Source organism: Oncorhynchus clarkii, unplaced genomic scaffold (genome assembly GCF_045791955.1).
Source record: "Oncorhynchus clarkii lewisi isolate Uvic-CL-2024 unplaced genomic scaffold, UVic_Ocla_1.0 unplaced_contig_3415_pilon_pilon, whole genome shotgun sequence".
Classification (NCBI taxonomy): domain Eukaryota; kingdom Metazoa; phylum Chordata; class Actinopteri; order Salmoniformes; family Salmonidae; genus Oncorhynchus; species Oncorhynchus clarkii.
The window spans coordinates 77,045-86,859 of NW_027260821.1; the positions used below are offsets into that span (position 1 = coordinate 77,045).

Below are 9,815 nucleotides of genomic sequence, written 5' to 3' on the forward strand. Positions count from 1 at the left end.
TACTTCTCAGTTAGGTTTTGAAGGAAGTCCATAAGTGTCAGATGTTCCACAATGTTGAGCTTCCCCTCTTCTGTGGTTTCCATCACTGAGGTTGCTCTGCTCCTGGTACAATTGCTCTGCTCCTGGTAGAAATGTAATTATATTGCAAATAATCAAACTTAATATACAACAAATATCATACTGAAATAATTATTAACTGTTAAAGAGTGGAGGAGCATTGGGCCAATTAAACAACTGCAACACAACAGAGATGGTTGTGGTACGTCAACATTGCCAATGATAGCATCACTATAACATTTTATTGGATTAATGTTGTAATATGAAATGACAAGGTCAACTTACCATCTCATTGACAGCTTCAGAGGTCAGGTGGTCATCCATCACACAGACAGGCAGGTCTAGAGACTGGGACAAGGCTCTATGGTCATAACCAGGAGAGAATGGAAACATCAGAGCAGTCCCAATGGCAGAATCTAACCACTGTCTTCATGTCAAAGACTCACTCACTCATTTGCTTTGTCAAACCTACCCCTTAGAATGACTTCGATATTAACACTGAATATATTTTGTTATTAAGAGATCTCTCAATAATAATTCTCACAATAGCATATTGGTAGTAGTCAGTGACATATTAAAGCTAAGCAGGGCTGGGTGTAATTAAAACCCTGGATGGGGTTCGATCCCGGGCTGAGGTGCTGCCTATTGTTTTTTTCTGAAAGTGTATATAAATGTTGAAAATCTGACATGGTTTCAAAGGTACAAATTCAACCTATTTTATACAAGGTTTGGCTGTGCTGAATTTAGTTTACAATGATGACATCATACTGTGGTTGAAATTTCACCCTCAAAACAACAGTTAGGCCTATACCCCATTATATCCACTACGCCCCTCCCCTCCCCCCCACACACACACACTTTATATTTTACCAATATATATGCAGCCCACCAGCCCTAAAGCATGAACATGTTTTTTTGCTAGAAAATGTGGATTAAGAGAAGCAAAATGATCCTTTTCGCTAGTTTCATCTAAATAGAAGGGCAACATGACATTGACAAACCTTGTCATATCCGCTCTCACCGGGATTTAAAAACCCAGGCTTTCCTAAAATGTTTACCTCAGCCAGTTTAGAACCCAGGTGTGTCTGCAAAACACATGTACTCCTCCATAAGGTTCATGGCTTGCCTATTGTTTTATCGCAGTACAAGAGGGGCAACTGGATTCAGGATTAAACACAAGCAGTCTTTAAGGTATATCTTATTACAGTTTAGGCCTACCTTATTATTTTCTTCCATCTGGCAAAATCATTTTAAGGAATGAAATCTGTTTTGTTGCTAGTATTATTAGTAACTGTAGGAAAATACAGCTGTAAAGTACAAGAATCGGCTACTTTCTGAAGGGCAGCCAAGCTCATAAGCAATTTAGAACCTACAGACAATTATGACAAAGTTGGAACGCATGATTGCGTCACAAACGCCTTGTGGTCACATGTTATTTTAGGGCGTGGCTCCGCATTCGTGACCGGTTCTCTTATTTCTATTTCCCGGTATCCGTTAGTGCTGGAATTTGCGATTAATACTTTTCTCATGCCGAAACCGGATTAAATAAATACCGGTAGTTAAATGACAAAAAATATGATATTCAACAACAAAAACTACAATTTCGAAACATGATTTTGTCATCAGTTCAGTACCATTTGTTTGATTTTGTGGACCAACGACTAGACTTTATCCATGTTAGCTAGTTGCTAGCGATGCTAGTCAGCATAGGCTGCTACGTGATAAACAGTTCGCGTTAGCGAATTAGCTACCTAGCTAGCCAGACTAACAAGCTGTCAAATCCAATGGAAACCGATGCAACCCTGCTGCCAAATAAGGGCTAGCTCGATGACCCGTGGTAACAGTGAGGTCCCCATGAGTTTCAAGGCTTTAATAAGTGCTATCGTGCAGAAAGAGAATAAAATACTGGTTGATGAGCTAGCTAAATTAGCTAGCAAGACGGGTATGACCGTTAACAGCGTGAATGCACAAATGCATGACGACACATTGTATCTCAGTGAAGCAGGCATGCAGAACGAGATCGCCCCACCAAGCCAGATAGTAGAGGGGTACAACAACGCCGGGACACAGAGGCATAGCTCATACAATTATATTTTGTTCCAGTCAATGACAATACATGTTGAATAATAAATACCTGCGTCAAATATATGGCATCGCATGCTAGTGCAAAGATAGCTTGCATGAATTTTTTTTTTAAATCCGGTGACCACTAGATGTCCTCGTATATCCACATTTAGATCAAATATACTTGATTTTTCATCAGTACTGTGAATGACAAGCCCACTGAATCTAGTTTAATAATCTTTATACTCAGCAGGTAGAGAGACCTAGGTACTTCAAACCAGTGCTTAATTTGAGCAGGATCATGCCAGAACAGGATCCGGCACCTTTCCGTTCTGGACTGTTTTGTTCCGGAACCTATTTTACCGAATCCGGTACCTCTCGTGCCATGAAAAATCATTTTCACTTTTTTCTATGTAACAATTATAATAAAAGCGATCAAAGTTCATTCGAGTTGCCTCTTCGTCAATTATCCTGCCCCCTCATCTCTCCAGAGTTGCACTTCATCATTTGTTTCCTTATAGAATCATAGCTGCATGAAGGGTTCTGGAGGAATTTTCTAAAGTTACGGAATTACTGCTGTCTGTTCAGAAATAAATCAAATCATTCAGAATAGCCTAATACGTCATGAGAAGCCCAATAGTTTAGCTAGAGGACCAATAGCTTCTTATTTTTTTAAATAGCCTAGCTGCGGATTGTAGCCCAACAACAAAGAATAGCCTACAGTCGGGAACGCGAGGCAAATCTGTCAGTGAAAAAACAGCAGGCAGACAAAACAGGCCTTTTGCAATATTTCAAATACAATCGAGGGAAAACACAGGTTGAAAAGCAATGACTCTTGCTGAAAAGATAAGACTATGCTGTAGACTACCAAAATATTTGATCAACTCCCAAACATTGTTTTACAAAACAGAGAGAGGGAGAGATAGGCTTTTGACACGAGCGCATCGACAATCTCCAGCGAGTGAGCTGCGCATCATTGGGTGAGTCAGTGAAACTGGAAAGCATTTTTAGGACTAATTTCCTACACATATTGTAGCCTACTATATGTTTCTCTACAAACCTAGGCCTATAGGCTATTGATGGATTCAAGACAAGGTCGTTTTTATTGATCTCAGATACTAAGTTTGTCAGTGTCAAAGTAGCCTGCCATTTCGATCATTTGTGCTGATTAAAAAAAGATCATGCCAAAGTCTCCAGTCATGTAAAAGGATGTAGAATTGCACGAAATGCGGTTTTAAAAAGGCCAACACTTTCCCGGACCCTAGGCTACTAAAAATGTTCCCCATGTGTGCACCTTCTATAAGTGGCTCTACCCAAATGTGATGATATGCGTTCAATGCTCTTATTATAATAGGTGATGTTTTTTCTCATGAGTTCTGGTACCACAGAACCCCCCCTCTAGCACCCACTCTTTGTTCTGGCACCTCCCAATTTACAAATTAAGCTCTGCTTCAAATTTTAAATACTTTTTTTGCCCCACTGTATAGTGTGGTGGTATATGGTGATATATGGTATGTTGAGGTCACCCTGCTTGAGACTTAAAGTAATATTGCCCTTGCTCAACCAAGACCATGGTTATGGTAGAGGGATTGGTTAGTAAGGACACTGCTTTATGCCGAGACCATGGTTATGGTAGAGTGATTGGTTTGTAAGAACACTGCTTTATACCGAGACCATGGTTATGGTAGAGTGATTGGTTAGTAAGAACACTGCTTCGTGAGTGTTAAGTGTTGTTGTACAGAGGTCCATGGGTACATGTCCAGAGCCAGACAGGGACAGAACTAACTCACTCTGTTCCACAAAGTTCTGTGGAAGATTTGATAACAGAGGAGAGTGGTTATGTATCTAAGTACAAATTTAACCATCAGAATAATGTTTATTTGTGTTCCTTACTCCTTACTTACACATCCCATCATTGACATAGTCAAAGCCAGACCTTCTGTCTGTCTCTCCTTCTTGCTGGTTGACTAGAGTGGAAATCTATAGTATTGTATGGTTGACCTGGGATAGAGCTGAAATGTGGCCCGATGTAGTGTTGCCTTTGTACCAAACACCCTTACAGTCATAAACCTTTACCCCATGTAATCGCCTCAACCTCAGTCTGGTGTTCGCTAACAGTATCTGAAGAGTCTGTATACCCAGTGGTGTATAGTACAGTAGAGCACAGCAGAGTACAGCAGAGTACAGTAGAGCACAGCAGAGTACAGCAGACTACAGTAGAGCACAGCAGAGTACAGCAGACAGAGTACAGTAGAGTACAGTAGAGTACAGTAGAGCACAGCAGAGTACAGCAGACTACAGTAGAGTACAGTAGAGTACAGCAGAGGCCGTACAGTAGAGTACAGTAGAGACAGAAAGTACACATATTCATAATAGTAACAACAGCAGAGCACAGCAGAGTACAGTAGAGTACAGCAGATTAGCCGTATAGTAGGAGAAGAAGAGGCCCTTTGGGTTCAATTTAATCTGCACCCATATTCATAATATTTCTGCACCCAGATTAGTGTTCAATTTAATTTTCACCCAGATTAGTCTTCAATTTAATTTTCACCCAGATTAGTGTTCAATTTAATCTGCACCCAGATTAGTGTTCAATGTGATAGAACAAAACTCAGTACAGCACATGAATTAGAACATATTGTTACAAATTTGAGCCACGAGATGGTGGTATATTATAAATTTAAATAGCATGGACCTTTGATTTGTCTCTGGATAGAAATTGCCCTTGGGCACAGATCTAGGATCAGTTTACTCTCACCAAATCCTAACCTTTACCATTAGCAGTAAAAACACAAACCAGACCTAAGATCAGTGCAAAGGAGCCACTTCATCTTACCCCTGTAATTATATGACTCCTAACTTATATACACTGAGTGTACCAAACATTAGAAACACCTTCCTAATATTGAGTTGCACCCCGCCTTTTGCCACCAGAACAGCCTCAATTCGTTGGGGCATGGACTCTACAAGGTGTTTGAAAGCGTTCCCCAGGGATGCTGGCCCATGTTGACTCCAATGCTTCCAACAGTTGTGCCAAGTTGGCTGGATGTTCTTTGGGTGGTGGACCATTCATGATACACACAGGAAACTGTTGAGTGTGAAAAACCCCAGCAGCATTGCAGGTCTTGACACAAACCGGTGCACCTGGCACCTACTACCCCGTTCAAAGGCACTTAAATATTTTGTCTTGCCCATTCACCCTCTGAATGGCACACATACACAATCCATGTCTCAATTGTCTCAAGGCTTAAAAATCCTTCTTTAACCTGTCCGCTCCCCTTCATCTACACTGAAGTGGATTTAACAAGTGACATCATTAAGGGATCATAGCTTTCACCTGGATTCACCTGGTCAGTCTTTGTCATGGAAAAAACAGGTGTTCATAATGTTTTGTTTACTCGGTGTATAAACACAACATAGGTATTTATGTAAAACAAGTGAATTTACTGTATGTCCATGGTCTTATACTTCAGCGGGAGCCGGTGGTGCGTGTGTTCAGTGCCGTGACGGGGGAGACCCTCTCAGTCTTGGGCACTGTGTTTCTCCTGAGTACGTCTGTGGCCAGGCTCATGACCCTGGTGTCCCAGCAGTGTGGGCTTCCCGTCAGCTCCTTCAGACTGAGCTCTCCCACCGGCCTGCAACTCTACGACTGCAACCGGCTGCACGACTACGCCATTGACCTGGGTATGGCCTTCCTTGTGCAGTAGATCAATGGTTCTCTGGCTCAACACCTTATGGATGTAACACAGAGACAAATGGACTGTATGGAACACATTCTTGGTTCATGGAAACCAGGAGGACAACCTGCATGTGTCTCTGTCTCTCAGGGGCTACTCTACGGTTGGACACCTGGGATGGGTGGGCGGAGTTCCTCAGAGGCTGCTTCCTGGGACACAGACTGACCGTCCAGCGACACCTGTCTAGGGAGAGACCTTTGATGAGGTCAGATGACACATCTACACACTGAACTGTATGATAGACTTACTATCAACAGTGATGGTACTGAACCTTTATATAGCTTACAATAATGTTACTGACCCTGTATATAGCTTACAATGATAGTACTGACCCTGTATATAGCTTACAATAATGGTACTGACCCTGTATATAGCTTACAATGATAGTACTGACCCTGTATATAGCTTACAATGATAGTACTGACCCTGTATATAGCTTACAATGATAGTACTGACCCTGTATATAGCTTACAATGATAGTACTGACCCTGTATATAGCTTACAATAATAGTACTGACCCTGTATATAGCTTACAATAATGGTACTGACCCTGTATATAGCTTACAATAATAGTACTGACCCTGTATATAGCTTACAGTACTGACCCTGTATATAGCTTACTGACCCTGTATATAGCTTACAATGATAGTACTGACCCTGTATATAGCTTACAATGATAGTACTGACCCTGTATATAGCTTACAATGATGGTACTGACCCTGTATATAGCTTACAATGATAGTACTGACCCTGTATATAGCTTACAATAATAGTACTGACCCTGTATATAGCTTACAATAATGGTACTGACCCTGTATGTATATAGCTTACAATGATAGTACTGACCCTGTATATAGCTTACTTACTGTATATAGCTTACAATGATAGTACTGACCCTGTATATAGCTTACAATGATAGTACTGACCCTGTATATAGCTTACAATGATAGTACTGACCCTGTATATAGCTTACAATAATGTACTGACCCTGTATATAGCTTACAATGATAGTACTGACCCTGTATATAGCTTACAATGATAGTACTGACCCTGTATATAGCTTACAATGATAGTACTGACCCTGTATATAGCTTACAATGATAGTACTGACCCTGTATATAGCTTACAATGATAGTACTGACCCTGTATATAGCTTACAATGATAGTACTGACCCTGTATATAGCTTACAATGATAGTACTGACCCTGTATATAGCTTACAATGATAGTACTGACCCTAGCTTACAATGATAGTACTGACCCTGCTTACAATGATAGTACTGACCCTGTATATAGCTTACAATGATAGTACTGACCCTGTATATAGCTTACAATAATAGTACTGACCCTGTATATAGCTTACAATGATAGTACTGACCCTGTATATAGCTTACAATGATAGTACTGACCCTGTATATAGCTTACAATGATAGTACTGACCCTGTATATAGCTTACAATGATAGTACTGACCCTGTATATAGCTTACAATGATAGTACTACATAGCTTGATAGTACTGACCCTGTATATAGCTTACAATAGATAGTACTGACCCTGTATATAGCTTATATTGATAGTACTTTCCTTCATACGTTTTTTCTCTTACCCTGATATTTAATACTGCATTGTGGGAAAGAGCTTGCAAATAAGCATTTTACTGTACTGTTTTATAACCCACTGTATCTTGTGAACTTGACAAAAAAAACTTGAAACGTGTTATAAATACATTGATTCTGTATTATTCCAGGTTCCAGCTCTGGGTGGCACTCTACATCGCTGCTTCTCTGGGCCACCTGGACCTGGCCGGCTGGCTGCTGGAGAGGGGGGTGCGTGTCATTGAGCCGGTGGGGGTTCACCCTTACCGTGAGTGGTGCCACCAGACGGCCCACCCCGACGTCGCCAAGTGTCCCGCTGTCGCCTACATCAAACGAGGCCAGCTCACCATCCTCAAACTCTTTATCGCCAGCAGCGTTCTGACCCTTGCCTGTCGGGATCCCCAGGGTCGTGACCCCCTGAGGATCGCCCTTCAGTACGGCCACAGGGAGTGTGTGAGTCACCTGGCCACCAGGCTGTGCTCTGTGGTGGTCCTCCCAGGTATGGCCCTGCCCATGCGGACATACCTCCAGATAAAGGGCTGGGTGAGGCTGGGGCAGAGGAGGGCAGCATCCAGGCACTGCATGGACCTCAACAGGGCTCCGTTCAGGACCAGGGTGGGCGACACGGTCCTGGTGGACGGCTTCACCCTCCCCAAGATGTCCTCCAAGCCCAGGAGGAGTGAGGCCAAGGCGGGTATCAGGGTGATGTCCACAGCCTCTCGACGTTTGACCCCCATCAACTGCCCATCTCATGTATCCTGCCCGCTCCGCGCCCTGGCATCCCAGGATAAACCTCTTCAACTACCGAAGCTACACCCTGTGGCCACGAGGGATGAAAGAGAGAAGAAGAGGGGATGTGGAGGGAAGGGATGTGAGGAGGATGAGAGTGGGGATCAGAACAGCAACCAATGGAGGAGCAGAGACCCGCTCCCGCCCATTTCCAGAGACACCAATCTCAGACCTGTGTTTGCCTCGCCAAACTCCGCCCAGATACTCACCACCTCACTGGAGGCCTTTTCTCTCCACTGCGACCGCACACCCAGAGAAAACGCCATATACTGTTTGGCCTTGGCCAGGTTAGTCCAAGTTTAAATGACAGCTACGGTGAATATGAATATTTCTCTGGAGGTTTCTTATGAAAGGTGTGAATACTGTCAGAAGAAGCCTCCTATAATCAGTGGTGGTGGGGGGGGAACACATGTAAAAGCTGTTTACACACTTTTTATTTTATTTTGTTCAAGCATTTACCCACCTTTTGTGGAAGATGCATTGAAAGTAGAGGGAGCGTTACTTCTTTAATCCTGAACGGCAATCAGCATTTACCAGTCAATGTTTTTACCACTACATCACTGCCTATGATATACCCTTATCCTCCCTGAATAGATTTCAGTACAAACAAATCATGAGCCAACCATCATGCTTAGAAGGTACATAGTCAAATCAAATCAACTCAAACTTTATTTGTCACATGCGCTGAATACAACAAGTGTAGATCTTTCCGTGAAATACTTTACTTACAAGCCCTTAACAAACCGTGCAGTTCAAGAAGAGTTAAGAGAATATTTACCTAATAAACTAAAGTAACAAATAATAAAACATTTGAACTTGTCCAGTGGCCATTTGATTAATTGTTCAGCAGTCTTATGACTTGGGGTTAGAAGCTGTTATTGGTTTACCCTAACAAGTCCTGAAACAAATCATGAGCCAACTATCATGCTTAGAAGGTATATAGTGTCAGTCTTATTGGTTCACCCTAACAAGTTGTTTCAGTATGGGGAGAGGATAGGATGTAAGGGCGCTTCATTAATGTATTGAGGCCATTACATATACAGTATTTCACAATGCTAGGACACAGATTTGGTCTCCTAACCTTGTTCTGGTTGATTGACTCTCTAACAGTGCCTTCACACAGAGACCATGGTTGTAGCAGCTGAATGTAGCGCGGACTCTGTCCAGGAGGAGTGCTCAGCACATTGGGTAGACACCAGGATCCTGGTCATTAGGCAGATTAAACATACTGAAACAAGGAGGGACAACCTGGAATTGTCCAAAAAGGAACTCTTATTTAATTTTTTTTTTTTTTTTACAGTGAACAAGATGAGACTTTGGAACGGATGATGCCTGAAACAATGCGGACGACTTAGAATTCCGTTCCTTTGGATGAGGCTTATAGATATAGTCAGTACTGTGTTTGATTTGTGTGCAGAAAGTTTACAACGGCAGGCAGTGGATTCTCAGTCATTCGTATTCTCAAGTAACAAAAAACGTATCATATTTCACTGGCTATTTGTAGTAGCCAAATGTGAATGGAATTATTATTATTCTAGAATCATTCAGTTGACTGAATGTGACTATGTGGTTGTG

The 9,815-nt window shown here is 42.1% G+C and overlaps 1 pseudogene; it reads left to right on the top strand.

Moving 5' to 3' along the window:
* Window positions 1–2,001: 2,001 nt before the first annotated feature.
* Window positions 2,002–9,595, top strand: LOC139401807 (protein ANKUB1-like; annotated as a pseudogene).
* Window positions 9,596–9,815: the final 220 nt, after the last annotated feature.